Source organism: Chrysemys picta, chromosome 11, assembly GCF_011386835.1.
Source record: "Chrysemys picta bellii isolate R12L10 chromosome 11, ASM1138683v2, whole genome shotgun sequence".
NCBI lineage: Eukaryota > Metazoa > Chordata > Testudines > Emydidae > Chrysemys > Chrysemys picta.
This window is the reverse complement of record NC_088801.1, coordinates 15,295,076-15,315,721: the sequence shown is the minus strand read 5'-3', so window position 1 is coordinate 15,315,721 and position 20,646 is coordinate 15,295,076. Positions and strand designations below refer to the sequence as shown.

Genomic DNA, 20,646 nt, shown 5'->3' with positions numbered 1-20,646 from the left:
TTCTGTCCCTGACTGATCTCTCAGATCTTATCCCTTTGAACATCAGCTCCTTATTCATTGTGAAGTATTTTCTCTTTAAAAAACCCACTAAGTCTCTGAAACTTTGACTTTTTCAAAGCTTGGGAGCCAGACAGGGAAGAATAGGCCCTGCTCTTACAGTCAGTCCTGTGCTGCAACCATGGGCTTTCTATGATATGTCCGCTGAAAAAGGAGGTGATGAGAATAATCAGGAGAAAATAACTGCCCTCTTATTTCAACAGTCATGACTGTTCAGGTACAGCTCTTCTCAGAGTTATCATTAGGTCTTTTTTTCAGTCAGTTCAGGTGCTGTGCAATAGCTGTGGGAATATACGTCGGAGGCTGCACTTTACCTACTGAATAGACCTACTTTCACATGAGATGACAGTGGCAGTACAAATGCAGGTGCTGATTGCTGTCAGCTGTGTGGTGCTCCTGTTCTTCTAATATTGTGGTGAGTAAATGGGAGGGTTTTATTCTTCCTGGGTTGCTCAGTTCAAACAAACATTTTTCTTTAAGAAAAGTGTCAAAAGTTGTAATTTATTTAACCCTTTGCCATTTTAAACACAAATTTCCTGTTGTTAATTTATTAAGGCAGACTGTCTGTGCTCAATGCAGGTGTCAAGGAAAAGGTTACAGATTCATGGTTTGAGGTTGTACTGTTACCGGGCAGCTTTAAGTTGCATCACTGGCATAGGGGCCTACGAGCTCTGCTCCAGTGGGGAAATAGGCAGTGTTGTGTAGCTCTGCCATGCTTCTTCTCCTGCACCCCTCCTATCCCATCGGGGGGATGTGGTAGAACTAATGCAACCAGCAGCAGCACAGATGATGTGCCCATGGGGAGTTCCCCTCTAACCGAGGAATTCACTGTTGGTCTAGGTTGACCAGGTGTCCAGTTTTTGACCGGAACACCCAGTCGAAAAGGGACCCTGGCAGCTCCAGTCAGCACCGACGACCAGGCCATTAAAAGTCTGGTCGGCAGGGCTGCAGCGCTAGTCCTTACCTGTCCTGGTACCATGCTGCGCCCTGGAAGCAGCCAGCAGGTCCAGCTCCTAGGCGGGGGGGCCACGGGTCTCCATGTGCTGCCCCCACCCCGAGCACTGGCTTCACACTCCCATTGGCTGGTAACTGGCCAATGGAAGCTGAAGGAGCAGTGCCTGCAGGTGAGAGCAGCATGCACCGCAGATCCTCTTGCCCCCTGCCACCTAGGAGCCGGACCTACTGGCCGCTTCCAGGGTGCAGCAAGGAGCCAGGACAGGCAGGGAGCCGGCCTTAGTCCCTTTGCTGCACTGCTGACCGGCAGCCTCCTGAGGTAAGCCCACACCCCAATCCCGAGATTCGGATAAACCCGAACTCTTAACAAAAGAAGGGATGCTGCTGGAGCTCAGCTCTCTTTCCTCATGCCTGCCAGAGCCTTTCCCCACTGCTGGAGCCTTTCCCTGAGGTGGGGAAAGGCACAGGCAGCAGTACACTACACTGCTAAAAATAGATGTGTAGATGGGGGCACTGCTTGTGCATGTAGAGAGCCGTGTAAGTTCGGGTATGGTTATATTCTATTTGACTCAGCTGTGCCTTGCTGTCTACTGCTATTTATACCTATGCTGAGGACAATGCAGTGTTTGACAGTGCAGTAAGGAGTGTGCAGTATAGACGTACCATTAGGGAGCAGCCTGTTTTGTCTCTCCCTGTTTTGGGGTTCTTGTATCATTATGAAATTTTAAGAAATAAAGTAATGGTGTATTGCAACCTTCCAGCAAGAGTATTTATGTTTTTATCTAACTTTTCTTATGCTGTGAATATAACAGAAACCACCCACAGTTCTTGGCTAAGAATGTGAAAGCTAATTTCTAAAGCCTGCTTTTTTTTTTTTAGCAAAGTTACAGATAGAATCCGATGCAACCTATTTAAGTATTAGCAACTAACCAAATTAGTTCCTGCTTAACTCACAAATACAGTGTCATGCATTTGCATGGCTCTTTGCAAGCTGAATAAGACACAAGAGGAGCACAATGCAAAATATTGGACAAGAGATCAGGGAAAGCAAGGTGTGGGGGTTAGTGATGATGAGAAGATGACAGAAGAGAAGTGGGATTAAGGAGAGATTTGAAGGAAGGGAGAAAGAGGGCAGACACGGGTAGGGAGACAACATCAGCAGTACTATGGCAGAAGGTTGGAAGCTGAGATTTCAGGGAGATAAAGGTAGTGATAGGGTGAAAAGGGACATGAGTGTGAATGGAGGGAAATGAGGGTAGAGATGTAGGTGTGGGCAAGGTTACATAGGACCTCGCAAATGAAGATAAACAAGAAACTTGAATGTAATGTGGTAGGTGACCAGAAATCACTGGGGAGATTCAAAGAGAGAATGTCAGAGCAAAGGTGGAAGAAGGCTTAAAGGTGTGGGCAGATATTGCTCAAACTATGCGGCTATCGGCTATACCCTTCCCAAACTCAAGCCATCATCAGGTACTGCATATCAAGTTCTTAGAAAGCAGGCAGAAGAAGGAAATCTTATACACTTCTCAAAGCACCACCTCAAATAAGAGATACTTCTGGGAGTGATCAGTTAGCACTGTCCATCACTGTGCTGACAGACCTGGTGGGGGGGGCCCTCTTTGGAGCAGGATATTATATTGCCTTAAAGTCTCCTACTGTATCCACAGTTACCTTCACATAGGAGATTGTTTTCCTCCTACAGATGTTTCAGAGTTCAGAAAATTATTTTCATCTGTGGAGGCTAGAAAATGCTAGGTTATTGCCATTTCTTTCTCTTTATTTTTTGGGGGGGTTGTTTGTTTTTTTGTTTAAAAGGGATGGTAGGATGAAACATAGGATAAGAAAATCAGCTTGGAGCCATTTAAATTAAATATCAGAGATGAACTTAGATACTGGTAGTAGCAGTGCTGAGTTTTAGCCAGGGGAGAATCACAGAGAAAGAGAAAAATAGACTGTAAGAGAAGTATTACTCTTATCAAGAGCACAACAATATAATAACCTAAGAGATATGAGTGGGGAGAGGGGGTTGAGAGAGAGAATGTGTGTGCAAAAGAGAGATTGGGTAAGCACTTAACCACACATAATATGAACATAAGCTGAAATCATGACTGAAGTGTGTTTAGGAGACAAGTCTGGAGAATGGGTAAACCTGTTTTTCAAAGACAAAGGTCAAAGCTGATGCCTCTAGCTAGGTGTCATCAAATCTGATGGACAATCACCTCTCAAATGGCCAATCTTTGGCAAGGAAGGGGGACAGGAACAAACAGATCTGCAGCTTAGCAAACAGCAGCATGAATCTTCTTTCACTACCAGACTCCTTGACTCCAGCCTCACAGCAGAAATTGACTGAACTATAAAATGAGAGGCAAAAATACTCCAAGTTCTCTCTCCTTACCCATCGATCTTTCCCACCTAAGACGACAAAAGAAACAGGCTTTTGACTTTGGGGACAGATCCTAACCTGAGAGTTTGATCAGCTATGTACTGAAAATATGTGGTAAGCAACTTCACCTTGAACCAAGTCTATTCTGTTAAGTTTAGAAAGCGGTTTATCTTTATTTTTCTTGTAACCATTTCTGACTTTATTGCCTCATTTCTTGTACTCACTTGAAATCTCTCTCTTCGTAGTTAAATAAACTTGTTTTATTTTTTTAATCAAAAAAAATCCAGTGTTGTGAATCATTTAAGGTGGCAGCCTATTGTATGTTGATCCCCTTAGACTGGCAAATGGACCTAATATATCTGTACTGTTCAGGAGAGGGCTGCACTGTGCAAAACACAAGTGTTTTTTTGGGAGGGGGAGGGGAAATCTGGAACTGGGAGTGTGTTGGGGTCACCCTGCATGTAGTAACCAAGGCTGCTGGAAGCCAGAGTGTGGCTGGTGATTGCTGACAGGCAGCTGGGGTCAGAACTGCTGAGCCAGGGCTGTGGCTACACAGATACTTAGGGTGTGACCTACATGCTGTTTGGCTGTTTGTGGGGAGCCAAAGCAGCAAAATTGTATAGGACACCCAGGTTGCAGGGCAAGTGATGACTCAGCCCCTTAAAGATCTGGATTGCACCCTGGAATGTCATATATACTTATGTGCTTACGTTTTATTGACTTCAATGGGATGTAAGTATTTGCTTATATGTTTGCTAGCTTGTTTGATCCTATTTTCAATTGCAAATTTTCCCCTCCACAATATGTGGTTTCAGCAAAAATAAAATCATTTGTAGGAAAATGTCATTTTTGACCGAAAATTTTGATTTTTGGATGGGAAATATCAAAACAAAAATGAAACAAAATATTGTATTATATATGAAAAGAAAATATTTTCATTTCATTTATTTGTTACAGTTCAGTATTCAAAGCTGGAGAGAAAGTCAAACCAAAAATTTCATTTCAAATCAAATCTAAATGAAAAACTTTCCATTTGAAGCTAAACATAATAAAAATTGTTGTTTCGTTTCATTTAGAGGTTTCCTATAAAAAAAACCAAAAAACAAATCAAACAAAAAATTTCAAATGAACAACTCATTTTTCATAGGAAAAAAGAAAAAAAAATCCAACCTGCCTATATTTTGATACTGAAATCCTTGCGCTGTAGGCAAAATATGATAGAGATTTCATATTACTTTTGTTTACTTATAAACGATACTTCCCATTTCTATAGCACCTTGTTTTGAAGGATCACAACGCTATTTACAAACATTAAACAGAAAACACCCCCTCTGCGGTAGGGAAATATTTTCCTCATTTTACAGTTGGAGGAACTGAAGCACAGAATTCTGTGTCAGAGCCAGGATTAGAATCCAGATCTCTGCTGTCCCAGTCCTCTTCTTTAAACATAGGATTGCTTTTCTCCTATTAAAGGTGACAAACCAATCTGGATGAAATAAAAACCTCTTTTGAGTCTGAATCCAAAACTCAAACTGAACTTTCGTTGAAGTTCTGAAAAGCCTGGAGTTTTTTATTTCCCCACTGTTTATCATTTTATCTGTGCATCCTGGTCTGTCTAGGAACAGAAGCAAAAGTGGTGAACATATTAGAAAAGTTATTCTTGCAGTATGTCTGGCCCAAACAGAAGCAAAAAGCACCTGCGATCTTTTGAGAAAGCATGTTCCTATATGATTTCCAATGAAGTTTGGCAAACCCCAAAGGATTCAGCAATGTCTTAAATTTGAAGACTTATCTAAACAGACGGTCAGATCCACAGATGGCATAAAATGGAGCTTTATGGAGCTATTTTGATTTACATCAACTGAGGATCTGGCCCTGAATTTTTTGACATTTACTCCTCACATATCACCCGTAAGATTCTAAAAAGCATTGGATTAGAACGTCTCTTTCAATTTCTCTTTCCTATATTCTTGCTTGTGTTTTCAAATTAAAAGCCAAAGATGTATTGATTTCCCCTAAATGTAATTTGAAGACATTTAGAGCTAGAGTATTTACTCTTTATTCCCTTTTGACATGGAAGCTGCTTCTTGTGTGATGGATTTATTATATGCATTTTTAAGTAAAATTGTACAAAATATACGTTCAGTTCTTCTTTTTTAAGTGCGTTTAAATTGCAAAACACCCTACGATTCTTTTGTGGAGTCATTATGTTAATGTAAATAGAAATATTAATCATGCTTATATTCCATAGTGTGGGTTTTCTGTTTCCCCATATAACCGAGGTTGTTTTCTCAAATTATTGCCTGTACGCCTTCTCATTATGATATGACAGAAATCTTGAGTCAGTTCTTTTAAACTTTACTCCTCTGATGCTGTTTCACAAATACTATATGTCCCAGAATAATTATAGACAAGCTGTTATACCCATCCCTTATGTTCTAGCTATATCCTTTCTGGCAGGTGGAGTCAGCAACAACAAGGCCAGGTTCAGTATCTAGGGGTTCCTCTTAACAACGCAGAAAAAGAACTGGCTCGAGCCCCTACCCAGTAAGGTGGAGAAATCTAATACTTCTAAGAGGCAATACTTCCCCCCTCGCAAGCACTGCATCTGTGTAGATCAAAGAAAACGTCTATCACAAGGGGAAAGGGAACCCAGCATTAATTTGGGAAAGCCCCACAACCCCATTCAAAAGCATGGGACCATAAGCAATGTTGAGCAGTGTCCTTTGTCTCAGTTTCCCACCTTGTGGTGGGAAAGTCCGATGAATGATTGTCCCTTAACAGACCGCCCTCTTCTCCCTCTGCTGCACCCTGCTCACAGTTTGGCTGTCCTGGGCTAGTGAAGCTCTAGAGTTCAGAGACGCATTCATGGGTTTCACGTCCTACCCCTGGAGTGGGTGGCGTTGAGCAAAGCTTCTGCTGCTGCCTCTGCAACTGGCTCACAGTTGCCGTTGCTTCTCTGCTGCCACTGCTTCTCTGCCATGGCAGGTGGCCACTGTCTCTCTGCTGCCACTAGCCACTGCTGCTTGCTGCTCTTGCAGTGTCACATTCAGAGGTTCCACCACTTAACCCAGCTCTTGGTGATTTCAGCTCTCAGCGATTTCCACAGGGAGTGGGGAACCTCACAGCCAATGTAGTGTCTGTATGGTCTCCCATTGGCCCACACAAGGTGTAAGGCTTAGGAATCACCCACCAGAAACAAGAACTCTCAATTGAGTCTTATCAGCTCTGCCATTAAACACTGGAGAGGGTCAGCTCAAATGCTGTCTAGAACTCTTTGGGCACAATCCACACCTCCAGGTAGGAACACGTGTTCTTACCCACTCTCATCTCCATTAGGATTTGGCATCACTACTCCTGCTTAGCAAGTGAGGTTCAGTTGAGGGTGACCCCTCAATCAGGACATGCTAAACACATTTCTGCTGCCTTTACTCATACACTAAGGATAACAACATTTCATTACCCCATGCATGCAAATACTAGAATGATTTGTAACCCCAAACCAGCTTCATCTGCTGTGCACCTAGACGGAGTAGGTTTGTCTGTGCAAACACGGTCTGCTCCTGGAGTCTTTTCCTCCAGCTCATCACTAGATGTCAGGGGAGCTCATTCAGATCCTGCTTATATAACCATCAGCGTACTCAGCCATAAAGAAAAAGAAAAAGGAAAAATCAATCAAGATGGAAAAGGTGAGACATGCAATGATGAACTTACACTTTTCTCTCCACTATTAATAGCTTGTCAGCATACTGTAATGAAATACATATTTCACATAGCTGAATGCACACATAAAAATAATCATATAGACAGATACTAATCTCATAAACAAAAATAATCTTATGCACATCACAAAAAAAACTATCCAGAACATTATCAGACACTTAACAGCCAACTAGCTGAAGTGTATGAAGTAATTAGATATGTTTTTTCCCTAAATGTCATGTAAATAAGGTAAAAGTACAAGGCAAAATTCTCCAAGTTCCGGAGCGACTTAGGAAACTAAGTCCCATTGACTTCCAGTGGGCATTAGGCTCCTAAGTCATTCAGATACTTTTTATCTATAGGCCAACATTGTAAAGCTGGGCTTTGATTTTCAAGGGGCCAAGGAAGTTCAGTGCCAAATTCCTTCTGAAATTCAGCGGGAGTTGGACATGTAACTCCCTCGGGCTCTTTCCAAAATCCCAGCCTATCTAAGTTAGGATTCTAAATTCATATTTAGGCACCTAAGTAATTCTGGCCTGATTTTAAGAGGTATCAAGCTCCCACAACTCTCACTCGGATCAATTGAAACTGTAAGTGCTCAGATCAGATTTATTTCAGCCCTGAAACGTGGATTTCAATGGTTCACTTTAGACACCCACGTTTGGATGTTTTGGCCTAGCTATTTAGGTTTCAGCTATAGTTGGCAGGTGTCCAGTTTTCAACTGGAACACCCGGTCGAAAAGGGACCCTGGTGGCTCCGGTCAGCACTGCCGACCAGACCATTAAAAGTCCGGTCGGCCGTGCTGCGGGTCTAAGGCTGGCTAGGCCCTACCTGTCCTGGCACTGCGCTGTGCCCTGGAAGTGGCGAGCAGGTCCGGCTTCTAGGTGGGGGGGCCACGGGGCTCCACACGCTGTCCCCAGCCCAAGCACTGGCTGCGCACTCCCATTGGCCGGAAACAGTGGCCAACGGGAGCTGGGGGGCAATGCCTGTGGGAAAGAGCAGCGCAGGCAGCCTCCTCGCCTCCCGCCTAGAAGCCGGACCTGCTGGCCACTTCAGGGGCGCAACACATGGCCAAGACAGGCAGGGAACCTGCCTTAGCCCCACTGCACAACTGACCAGGAGCCGCCCAAGGTAAGGCCAAGCTCCAACCCCCTGCCCCGAACCCCCCCCCAATATGGAGCCCCCTTCTACACCCCAAACCCCGTCATGCCTGGGCCCACCGGAGAGCCTGCAGCCCCAGCCGGATCCCTCATCCCCCTGCACCCAAACCCCCTGTCCCAGCCCAGAGCTCGCACCCCCAGCCGGAGCCCTCACCCCCTTCCACACCCCAACCTCCTGCTCCAGCCCAGTGAAAGTGAGGGAGGTAGGGGGAATGTAGTAAGCGGGGGTGGGGCTAGGGTGTTTGGTTTGTGCGATTAGAAAGTTTGCAACCCTAGTTTCAGCATTGCCTTTCATGAGGGAGAAAGCGCTAATAACAGAAGTTTCCTGTTTTGTAGCCACTTTAAATAGCATTTGGATGCTCTGCTTTGTATTCTTATTGTGTTGGTTACCTTTGCAGATTTTTTTCCTGTGTGAGCTTTCCAAATTTACCAATAAAATTTACAGCATTGGGTTTTGGGTTGCTAATTTAAACATTTTTGTCATTTATAGAGTAGAGGCATTTGGCTGTTTGTAGACAGTAAGACCTTTGGTTGTAAAACATACTAAGTTGATTACACTGAAATATTCTTGCTCTGAAGACTCTTTGCCTAGATGCTTTAAATCAGTTTAAGTTGCCACGTGAAAGCTTGTGAAACTTGGCTTTCATATTCTAACTGTTGATCAAGATGGGCTTCAACTGGAACACATGATCCAAGCCTCTTAAAACTTCATCTGAACTTAGATCTGAAATTGATGACTAAGGCTCACATTTAATTTTTGACTCCACTCAGTATATTTGCATCTGGATACATAGGGAGAATTTTCCATCACTCCTAAGATACCTATTTTGTCTGCATTTTCTTTATCTTCTGCAGGTTTGTAAATATGATTAGTTACGAATGCCAGACAAGTCTGGATATTCCATCTTGTTACTGTGATGTAGAGAAAAAACAGGCTTGATTCATTCAATGTTGATGTACTTTATTTGTGCAAGTCCAATACAACTAGAATATGACTTTTAAAATGTCACTAAAATGCTGCATCATAAGGAAATTCCTTCACATCAGGCACATTTAATCCAGATTCTCAAGTAAGAAACTAAAACTGAGCCCATGGGGAGATTTAACCAGCCGAACTCAATTCACACATCCCACCAGTTCAAAAGCCTTCAGTTTCACTCTAGCCAACCTCAAGGGAAAGTCTCTAGTCTGAGGAACACCTCTGAAGCACACTCGCAAAGTGAGGCTTTTTATAGTTGCCTGCAAAGCACAAGCCGTCCACAGATAAACTAAGCCCTTCTACTATTTCATCCCAATGAGATCCCCTAAGAAGTGGGCTCCTGTTTCTCTGCCACGGAGGTGGCCACTCTGCCACAGATACTCCACCATGTTTATGAAATGGGAATGAAGGTGCTCCTTTGAGGGAGGGTTATTCAGCAGTACAACTGCATCAGCACCTTGTTGGAGTGGCCAGTTCTGAGTAACGTGCTCTTTATGCTGGAGGATCCCTCTTCTGCTGACACAGATCTTAGAAAATATGAAGTCCTATATAAAGTGCAAGTATTTTTACTATTATTACTGCAGGAACAATGCTCATGCTCAAGATGTGTGGTCAGTTCTGTCCCTATTCTTCTTACAGGATAATTAAAATACACCAGTGAGCTCCTTCTGTATCAATTTTAAGATTAACAGGAGGACTTGTGGTACCTTAGAGACTAACAAATTTATTAGAGCATAAGCTTTCGTGGACTACAGCCCACTTGCATCCGAAGAAGTGGGCTGTAGTCCACGAAAGCTTATGCTCTAATAAATTTGTTAGTCTCTAAGGTGCCACAAGTCCTCCTGTTCTTCTTTTTGCGGATACAGACTAACACGGCTGCTACTCTGAAATTTTAAGATTTTCATCCTAACCTCCAAGGCTCCACCCAGCTCCAGCCTGACTGACATGTTTGCTCTCGTTTCTAATTTCATCCTCTGTTGTGCCCTCTGCTCTGCCAGAGTGATGCCAAACTCACCACCCTCTTTGTTTCCTTCTTCTGTTCTGACCTTTTTAGTTCTTTATAGTTTACCCCTATAAGCAGAAAGCCTCCTCCCCTTGACTCAGCGGGCAAGGTGCTCACCATCACATCATTCAAATCCCTCCTGAAAACCTCCTGTGCCTGCAAGATTCACAAATGACATCGCCAATGGAAAAACATTCATTCATGGACTACAAAAGCAAATTCCATTAACCACCCTCCACAATATTATACACAGGATATCAGTCCCTTATCTTCTGGTCTCCCAGATTCTCTCTCTTTTAGGCCACAATCCTGCAACTGGATCTATGTGGGCAGACACATATGTCCTTATAGAGCACCCCTCAATTAAGTGGGAACCAGCTCAGACACAGGGGCCTCTATGTACAGATCTGATTGCAGGATTTTTACTTAAAGTCTCTGATTTTTTGCAGCGTTTCAAAGCCAGACGTCAAACTCGGGTCCATTAAAACATTTTGTTTCATTTGACCATCGGTTAGCCTAAATTTCAAATTGAAATGTTTTTTCAAACAGGCAAATCAATTTTTTTTCATTACAAAAATCTGAAACAGGATGATTTGGCAATTTTTAAATTTTAACATGTTTTTGAGTTGAGAAATTCATCAAAACTGACCTGTACCTGCAACAGTTTTGGTTTCAATTAATTGACATTTTATCGATGGGCAAATGTCTCATTAAAAAAAAAATCCTGATTAACTGTAGTTACAACTAAAAAGTATTCTTTAAACCAGAAGGACCACGGACACCCAGTGTCAGTAGAGAAACTATGTAAGAGCCAATTTAGTTTAATTCAAGATGGCTTGGTTGTAAATTGTCCATTTACCTTTGCGTTGTCTCGATGCATTTTATAATGTCAAACTCCCTTAAGTACATACCTTTGCTTGAAATCCCAAAATGTACAATGAAATTGTATCCTGGTCAAGATCCCAACCAACAAAACATTTGGGCATATGCACTCTCCTGATCTGAAGTTAGCTTCCCTGGGTGAGGATGCAAATTGTACTCTAATTTTTGAACTGTGGGTGAAAATCTGAGAAGTCCTGTAGTTTGAGGTATGGGTTTCTACTCACATTTAAGTTTTGGATGTGACTCTACATCAGCTCCCATTTAATGATCTCAAAGTGGTTTACAGCTGTTAACTAAGCCCCCAACTCAACAAATGACTTAAGCATATGCTTAATTATAAGCATTCGAGTAGTCCCATTGAAGTCAATTGGGACTGCTCTTAAGTGATCAGATTATAAGATTATAAACCTGAGACGGGTAAGGATTATCAACCCCCTTAATCCATCACTGAAATACAGCCATGTCAGTTACCTCTTGGATGGAACACAGCAACACAACATCATAGCTTAGATTATAAAGGCAAAAACCTGTTACCAAATAATCTGTACACATTATGACTTTTAGAATGCCTAACATTTAGATAGCACTTTTCATGTCCAAAAAACTGGAGAAGCAGGTTTTTCTGGCTCTTATCCCCAAAGGGCATGCTGGTGGAGATTTAGGGGAGTTGCTTTGCACTGGCAACTCAGCCAGAATCCCTCCTGATCACTGTTTGCACCCACCTTCTTGGCCTGCACTGCTGAAAGGGCAAAAGGGAATTGACCTTTTATCTAGCCATCATAGCTACCTTCCTTCTATACCCTGTCTAGGCAGCCCAGGGAAGGCCTAGTCATCAGTAGTACTTGTGCTACAAATCAGGGTTGGTGTTAGTATCATTCACATTGCTGTACTTTCATTTCACTAAGATCTTGTCAACTGAACTTCACACTTTGCTGCGGCATGAATCACTTTATTTCACGTTGGCTTCACTCACACACTTGTGCCTTTTTAATTCCAGAGTCACTGGAGTTATGTTCTTGATTCAGGCATGCAATATTAATTGCATCGTTGTGTAAACGTTCCAACACAGCTCTGTTTTGGATATAATTAATAATTCTGTTTGTGCTCCAGATCAGTTTCACTTTAGATTCACCCATAACACATGCAAGATATTTCAGATATTTTGTGTCTATTTCTTCTTTTAAAAAATTCATAATCATCAGGAACTGTTTTATAGTAAAATTAATTTAATTTTTATAGAGAGGATTGGTTTTCTTTTTGATGTGTCAGCTCTCATAGACTAATACTAACAATATTTTTGTTCCCACTGCTCCCCACCCCCTGCTCAAAAATCAATAGAATATGGAGTCAAACACATGAATTTTTTCTATTAATAGTATAATTTTATTATTAACTCTGGGGAATGGAAATTACTGAAACACATTTCATTAAAGTTGCCTTGTCTGCATAAGAATCAATAGCACTGTTTCCTAAAACCAAAATGGCCATGTTGCCGAAAAATTTCCTTTCTATGTCTCCGCTGTGTTTTGCTGTTCTTCTAAAATCTTATCTGTTTGCAGCTCTGAATGTTATTCTGTTTCCTTTCATGCTATTCTGTGGTTCATCTAGGATTTTGTTGAGACTTTACAAGGTCTTACAGAAATCTGTTGGCTTCAGCTGGTGACTGTAAAAAAAGTTGGTCATCTGATTATTTTCAATTTTTGCTGGATATTTGTAATTGTGCTGCAGCATCAAAATTCTTAAGATCCTGGAGAAGAGATATGAAAGCTTGTCCATTTCTCGCTGTTTCTGGGCTTAAATCCAGGCATACAAGAAAAAAGTCCCAAAAGTTAAAAAAAAAAAAATTCTGTGGATCCATCTGGCATAGGCTCGAATCAATGCCCTACACTGATAGGAAAGCAAGTTCACAAAAGGACTGGGCCATGCTCTTGAGACTCACTTTGATTGTGGTGCCATAGGGCCCAGTTCTAGTTTTACTGGCATTTCTTCCTTTAGAACCCAAAGTGATGTAGATAATGTGGTGTTTCTGTACCGCGGTTATGCTTTGCACTAATCCACAGAGAGAGATTCCCATTGATTTCAGTTGGCTTAGGAGCAGGCCTTTAGCATGCCACAATGTCACAAGAGGAACCGCTGGCATCCCTAAGTAATGGCTCCTTTTGCAGCTTCCCCCACTCAGTGGATACCGAGCGCAGCTAGGTGCTGACCCCAAATCCACTGAAGTCAACTGAAAGATTCCCAGAGACTTCAGTGCACTTTAGCTTGAGGTCCTAAACAGTGAGTCCCGTATATCAAACAACAACAACTGCCACGGAGATGCATTAGGTTTCAGTTTGACCCGTAAAATGTCTCCCTCAGATTTTATGCATGGAATGGAATAGGGACACTTTTGTTCTTCTACTAGCTAATTAAAAGGTTTTGCCTCTGTGCTTGTTGGTTTCACAATAATAAAGATGGACAATTGATCCTTTTTTCCCCTAAGGAATCCCATGAAACATGCTGGCTTTCTCAACGTGTTTACATGAATGCTGACTCTGAAGGTTTTTTTTTTTTTTTTTTTAAAGATTCAAAGTTAGAGTCAAATTTTGAATTTTAAAGAGGCATAAATGGCTTTGTGGGGACAGTAGGTGACATTATACCCAAAGAGAGAGAGATTGACTCAAGCTTTCCCTAATACTTCAGCTCTCTCTGTGTATGTCTACACTGCACCTGGGAGAATGCCTCCTATCCCAGGGCCACAGACTTTGTAGTGTCGACACAGGATTTAAAAGTTCGCTCAGTTCATTCTCCCTTTCCTGCCCCCCTTGCCTTTGTCACATCTCCTACTTCTACAGTTCCAAGGTTTCAGCTGAGACTAGAAGTGGTAGCTCTGAAATACTGAGATAGGTTGTTTTTCAATTTTTCCAGACTGACGCTGCAAATGAAATTACATGACTGATACAAAAACAACATTCATGAATCTATGAAAGGAGCCTAATTTCCATCCTGATTTGCAGATCAACAAAGGAAATTGGCTTAGACTGGGACAAGTGTCCCCAAACCCCCAGAGGTTCAGTTCAAGTAAATCTCTGAAACTTTTGAGGACTGCCCATCATTAAGAATTACGCGTCCTGCTACTAGAGCTCACCATAGGAAGCATAAGACCCTATATGAAGACAGATTAGTGTTGGCTTTAGTCAGGCTTCCAGAAAGGACAGCATATATTAGAGTGGAGAAAGGTCTGAGAGCTGGGGGAGCTTCAGGGTAGTTTGTCAACAGTGATGGGAATTGTCATGGGGGTGGGGAAGAATGTTAAGGAAGGTTTTAACAGTGATAATGTGGATTTGATCAGTAAACTCAATTCGGGGGGGAGCAGTGAGATTTAGTCCCTAATGGATAAGGCACTGACATTCCTAGCCAAGGACTGTGTGTTCTAGTCCCATCTTGAGCAGAAGATACTTTGGGTAGGAGGCTGGTCTAATGGGCACAGAAGCAGGCTAGAACTCAAGGTTCAGGTCTGACCTCAGCTACAAACTTCCAATGTGACTTGGGCAAAACACTTACTCTACCCTGTGCCTCAGTTCTATAGCTCTACACCTGAATTAGGTAACTTCCCTATCTCGCAGGGGTGATGAGAGTATGAAATCCATTACTGACTGTGAGGTGCTCGGATACCACAGTGGTGATGACCACATAGACCTGTCTCCAATTGTCTTTTAGGATGGAGAGGGGAGGATGTGGTAGCAGACTAATTAGTGTGAGGTGCTATAAGGATGTGCTGACAGGATAGAGCTGTGTAGCGCCGCATACTTTGCGTATGAATCAGACATGCCCTGGTTGCTGCCAGTATGGTCCTGTATACACACGAGCTGATACATTTTCCCCAAAGATGCACTTTTTTGGAACAGTGGTGATGAGAAATCCTTACCACAAGTAAAAGCAGGGAATCTTGCCACCTACTTAAAAACCCTCTTTATGCATTCACTCTCATAAACCTAAAGATCAGAGATGCTTCGTATGAATACTAGGGAATCTTTTAAAAGCTGATCACTTTTCTACATGTAGCAGAGTGCAATATTAATCGCTGGCTTCCAATTTTAATTGCCTCTCTAATGTAGACTATGAACATCTACCTTCAATATTTTGCAATTCAGTGACAGTAAGTTGAAACATATAATTTGGTTTCTCTAATTGTCTGATTGTATAGAACTTTTTATTGTATTGTTATTGATCTTTTATGCAGTATTTTACAAAGCTACAGTAAAATAGAAGTAGTACATAAAGAAAATAATAGTATTATGCTGGTAGTCAATAAAAATTACAGAGTGGATATAATATCACAACTACACTATATTACAAAGCAACCATCGCTCACATGGTTCCTCACAGCCATCAAGCAGACTATCATCTTAAAATAAGGTAGCGCTCCATTAAACAAGACTTAGAGATCATAAAGGGAAGAAAGCATTCCCTGCCATGGCCAGGCAGAGCTAAAACAGTATCAATTTCTAGGGAAAACTTCTTTTTACAGAAAAAATGATACAGAGGATCCGATTCTCAATAACATTATAGCCCTTTACTCCATTTGGCAATGCAAAGGGACCTTAAATTGGGCATAAATTATATGTACTGATTTTAAGGGTCTTTTACACTACCAGACTGATGTAAAGAAGCCTCGGTGTAAATAAATTCAAGCCCAGAGTATGTCAGAAGGCAAAGTATCAAACCCTGTATATAAACCATACTGTCACAGCCTTGTCTTTATGTATATACTACATCTGGTATTTCAAAATGAGTCTCTATAGCTTATTAAATGCATTTTAGATGGGGCAGCACATTTTCTTAATGAAAGGTTTCAGAGTAGCAGCCGTGTTAGTCTGTATCCGCAAAAAGAAGAACAGGAGGACTTGTGGCACCTTAGAGACTAACAAATTTATTAGAGCATAAGCTTTCGTGGACTATAGCCCACTTCTTCGGATGCATATAGAATGGAACATATATTGAGGAGATATATATACACACATACAGAGAGCATAAACAGGTGGGAGTTGTCTTACCACCTCTGAGAGGCCAATTAATTAAGAGAAAAAAACTTTTGAAGTGATAATCAAGCTAGCCCAGCACAGACAGACAGTTAGATAACAAGTGTGAGAATACTTACAAGGGGAGATAGATTTCAATGTTTGTAATGGCCCAACATTACAAACATTGAATGGTTGGGCCATTACAAACATTGAAATCTATCTCCCCTTGTAAGTATTCTCACACTTGTTATCTAACTGTCTGTCTGTGCTGGGCTAGCTTGATTATCACTTCAAAAGTTTTTTTCTCTTAATTAATTGGCCTCTCAGAGGTGGTAAGACAACTCCCACCTGTTTATGCTCTCTGTATGTGTGTATATATATCTCCTCAATATATGTTCCATTCTATATGCATCCGAAGAAGTGGGCTATAGTCCACGAAAGCTTATGCTCTAATAAATTTGTTAGTCTCTAAGGTGCCACAAGTCCTCCTGTTCTACATTTTCTTAATGAAATTCTAGACATTATGGGTCAGAGTTTATGTTACAGTCCAGACTAAAAACAGCACTGTACTAGCAACTGTGGTGATCATGGATCTCAGAACACTGGTAGATCTGAGAGAGAGGGAAAAAAGGCTTAAGAATATTGATTTGGTGTGTTGTCTATTAGACTTAGTCAATAAATAGCCAGAAAAGCCAACGGATTCTTCCAGTTGATTCACAATGTGTGATGCCGTAATGGTTTCTTATATGCACTGGCTCTAATTAAGTTCCACCATAAGCAGACTGAGCAGTTAAGACAGAGCCACTGTTCATGTTGTCCCACTAATCCCTTCCATCCAGACAGTCACTGGACTAAATTAATTCTTGCTAAAATAAGGAAATGCAATTGGGTGTCCCTAAGCCAACCTAACCCACCATGCATGGCCTTGAGGTTTCTACCAGTGGCAAGCAACTTCATTCTTTACCAGGGGGCTCAGAGAAGTCTCTCTAGGAGGCAGGCAACTGAATACACCCCCAGTTTCTATAAGCACACCTCCTCCCTAGTCAGTTCTGCATGCTTTTGGCTCTACATACATATCCAGCATAGAGTAAAGCTGCCAACTCCTTGTGTAACAATGACCCTGGTTAGACCATCTGAGGACTGAACCCAACCCCTGGACTGAAAATCTTCAGTTAAAGGCCCAGGTCTCCTAGCTCAGAGACAGTGGCAGAGTTCCAGCCACTAGAGAGAGATTAAGAGCCTGTAACAGATATCATCTCAAGATGCTCACTGTGGCACAACATGGGCCTGCAAGTGCATGGCCCTCAGCTCTCTCTGGGGTTCTTGTAAGCCGTCACCCGCAGGCCAGAATACTTTAATTAAGATTCCCCATGGTGGGACTTTCATTTATTATATCTAATATCAAACAACTCCTTGTTCCAGCCCTTGTTCCAGGATCCCACAGCCCTCCTTTCTGGAGGGGGGGGGGGGGGCGGTCTGCTCTGTTAACTCCCACCTGTTTTCCCTCCTTCAGTCAGGAGTCCCACAGCCCTCCTCCTTCTGGGGTTTGTACTGGTCATTCAGGCTGGCTGCAACCTTCACTCAGCTTCTCTTCATTGGCCCCTTTCAACTTTGTCCCTTCCCCCTGGCCTGGGAGAGGCAGGTAGCCCTCACTGCTTCCTTTGCCTCCCTGGAGGCTTCTCTTTTACCTCCAAGCCAGGACTGATTTAACCGCATGAGTTTCCTGTCATGTAGCTACACTGATCTTCCCTATATATGGAGAAGGGCTGAATGAGTCACAGGTGGACTGTTACCCCTTAAAGGGACACTCACCCTGTAACATTGCCACTCTGTGGCACTAATGTCTACACTCCCCTTTTGGAAACTCAGGGGGGTCAGACACAGTTAACACTTCAATTGGAGGCCCTCTGGGAATAGATTCATAGATTCTAGGGCTGGAAGGGACCTTGAGAGGTCATCAAGTCCAGTCCCCTGCCCTCATGGCAGGACCAAATACTGTCTAGACCATCCCTGATAGACATTTATCTAACCTACTCTTAAATATCTCCAGAGATGGAGATTCCACAACCTCCCTAGGCAGTTTATTCCAGTGTTTAACCACCCTGACAGTTAGGAATTTTTTCCTAATGTCCAACCTAGACCTCCCTTGCTGCAGTTTAAATTCCACGCAGATGACCTCACTAGCAGTGTTAATACTTGAACTGTTGCAACCTTTTTCCTGGTGGACTTTCTACCATCGGGGCCCTATGACAAAGTCTTCACAAGCGGGAGCCATTGCAGAGCTTGGAGTGAATTAGGCCCACTCTCGCATTCTCTACCCATCCCCATATCTGGGTGGCAGAGAGTCAAAGCTAGAACTAGATACAAGAGAAAATGACAGGCACAAGTTCAGTATCAATTAATTTCTGTACTTGCCTTTGATTTTGTAGTAGATTATTATGATTCACTGGAGGAGGACAAGGGGGTGAGACTTTGGTGTTATTCAGTGCTGAGTGTTCCATTGGGACTAGCAGCTTGCATGAAAACAACGTTATTCTTCCAGTGATTTTTTTCAATGAATGATGCCCCAGTGAAAACGGAGCAGCAGCTGACATGGAGGTACCAAACAGCTCTCCAATTAAAGCAGGATTGATGAACCCAGGAAAAAGCCTTGCAGACTTTGGAGTTTCTGATGATTCTGTTTTGTGATGTTTGCTTTCTTAGCAAGTCTGACATTTTTGAGACTGAGCACTAAAGCACCTTGGGCAGATGAGACTCCCAAAGATACATAGCACACACAAGTGTGTGAACTGAAATGTTAATGTATTTGTTTTGTAGTGTATCTTGCTTATTTGTCTGTATTTATTTTGATGGAGCAGTAGAAGCAACATGCTCAAAGATTGCATACAAAGAAGGAGGAGTTGAAACTCCCAAAATAAACAAACTAAAAACAAATGAACAACAATAAAAAAAAAAAGTCAGCACCACCATCAGGGAAACTTCTTAAATTTGTGTTAAGGATACGAGTATGTCCTGATCTTTTGGAATTGCTTTGGCAAGCTCTACAAGATGCATGAAATGAAAAATCCCTGAAGATGCTTCTGCACCAACACTGTCATTCTGTGCTACATACTCAAGTAATAACCACAAACAATGCAGATTTCCCCTAAAATCTAAGGAGGAAGAAAAAAATGTTGATTTTTTTTCATTATTTTTTAATTTAATTTCATACTTTTGCTCCCTTGTCAAACATTTGTGATGAAGAGTCTTTGTCTTTCCTCATTCTCATGCAAACTACAGAAAAAAGAATTAAAGCCTTTTTAAAAGAAAAAAAATATCTGTTTTCTATTTTTGTTATCCTGTGGATTTTTAAGCATATTTATAACACTGAAAACACTCCTTTAAATTCTTATGTTCGTGATGTCTTAGATCACAATCTGAGTCAAATTTACATGACTGTTTGTAGGACATTATGACATCGGCAATGGCTTCTGGGACATTTGAGCCTTTTCTTGTAGTATGTTCTTGGTGGATTCAATTTGCATAAGCCAGACTATGTTAGAGGACGATGTGGTCCAGAGATGACCATTCACGTTGTCAAATCTGTCAGTAGCATTTGACAACAATCATGAACTGATGAGTCACCTAAGAGACATGGCAAAGGTGGGAAGAGCTGCACTGATCTGGCTCTATCCCTTCCTCTCGGACAGAATACTGTGGATCACGATGGACACCAGCTCGTCACTCAGGGGATCTGGGTACTACACCTGCACCATAGCCACTAGAGGAGTCAGTTCCAGGCAGTCCATGAGCTATCTTGAGAGCTGCATGAAGAGCTTCACATGCAGAAACCATTGTTGTGCACAACATTTTTATTGATCCTACAAGACCCAGAAATAATGCTGCATATCTTTGAGCACAATTGACTGGCATCTGGTTGGTTAACTATTTACATATATAGAGAGACATCTCTTTTATAGACCACTCTTGTAACAGGCTGAGCACTTGCTATCTCAAGAACCTATCTTTTAGCTACCTAGAAAGAACACAAGAATGGCCGTACCAGGTCAGACCAAAGGTCCATCTAGCCCAGTATCCTGTCTACTGACAGTGGCCAATGCCAGGTGCCCCAGAGGGAGATGACCTAACAGGCAATGATCAAGTGATCTCTCTCCTGCCATCCATTTCCACTCTCTGACCAACAGAGTCTAGGGACACCATTCCTTACTCATCCTGGCTAACAACCATTAATGGACTTAACCACAATGAATTTATCCAGTTCTCTTTTAAAAGCTGTTATAGTCCTAGCCTTCACAACCTCCTCAGGTAAGGAGTTCCACAAGTTGACTGTGCGCTGCATGAAGAAGAACTTCCTTGTATTTGTTTTAAACCTGCTGCCTATTAATTTCATCTGGTGACCTCTAGTTCTTGTATTATGGGAATAAGTAAATAACTTTTCCTTATCCGCTTTCTCCACATCACTCATGATTTTATATACCTCTATCATATCCCCCCTTAGTCTCCTCTTTTCCAAGCTGAAGAG

General features: G+C 42.1%; 1 long non-coding RNA gene across 2 annotated transcripts in view; it reads right to left on the bottom strand.

The window, feature by feature from the left end:
* The window catches only part of LOC112058705 (uncharacterized), a 114,311-nt gene that overhangs the window by 19,852 nt on the left and 73,813 nt on the right, over window positions 1-20,646 (bottom strand). The gene's annotated exons all lie outside the window — the stretch shown is intronic.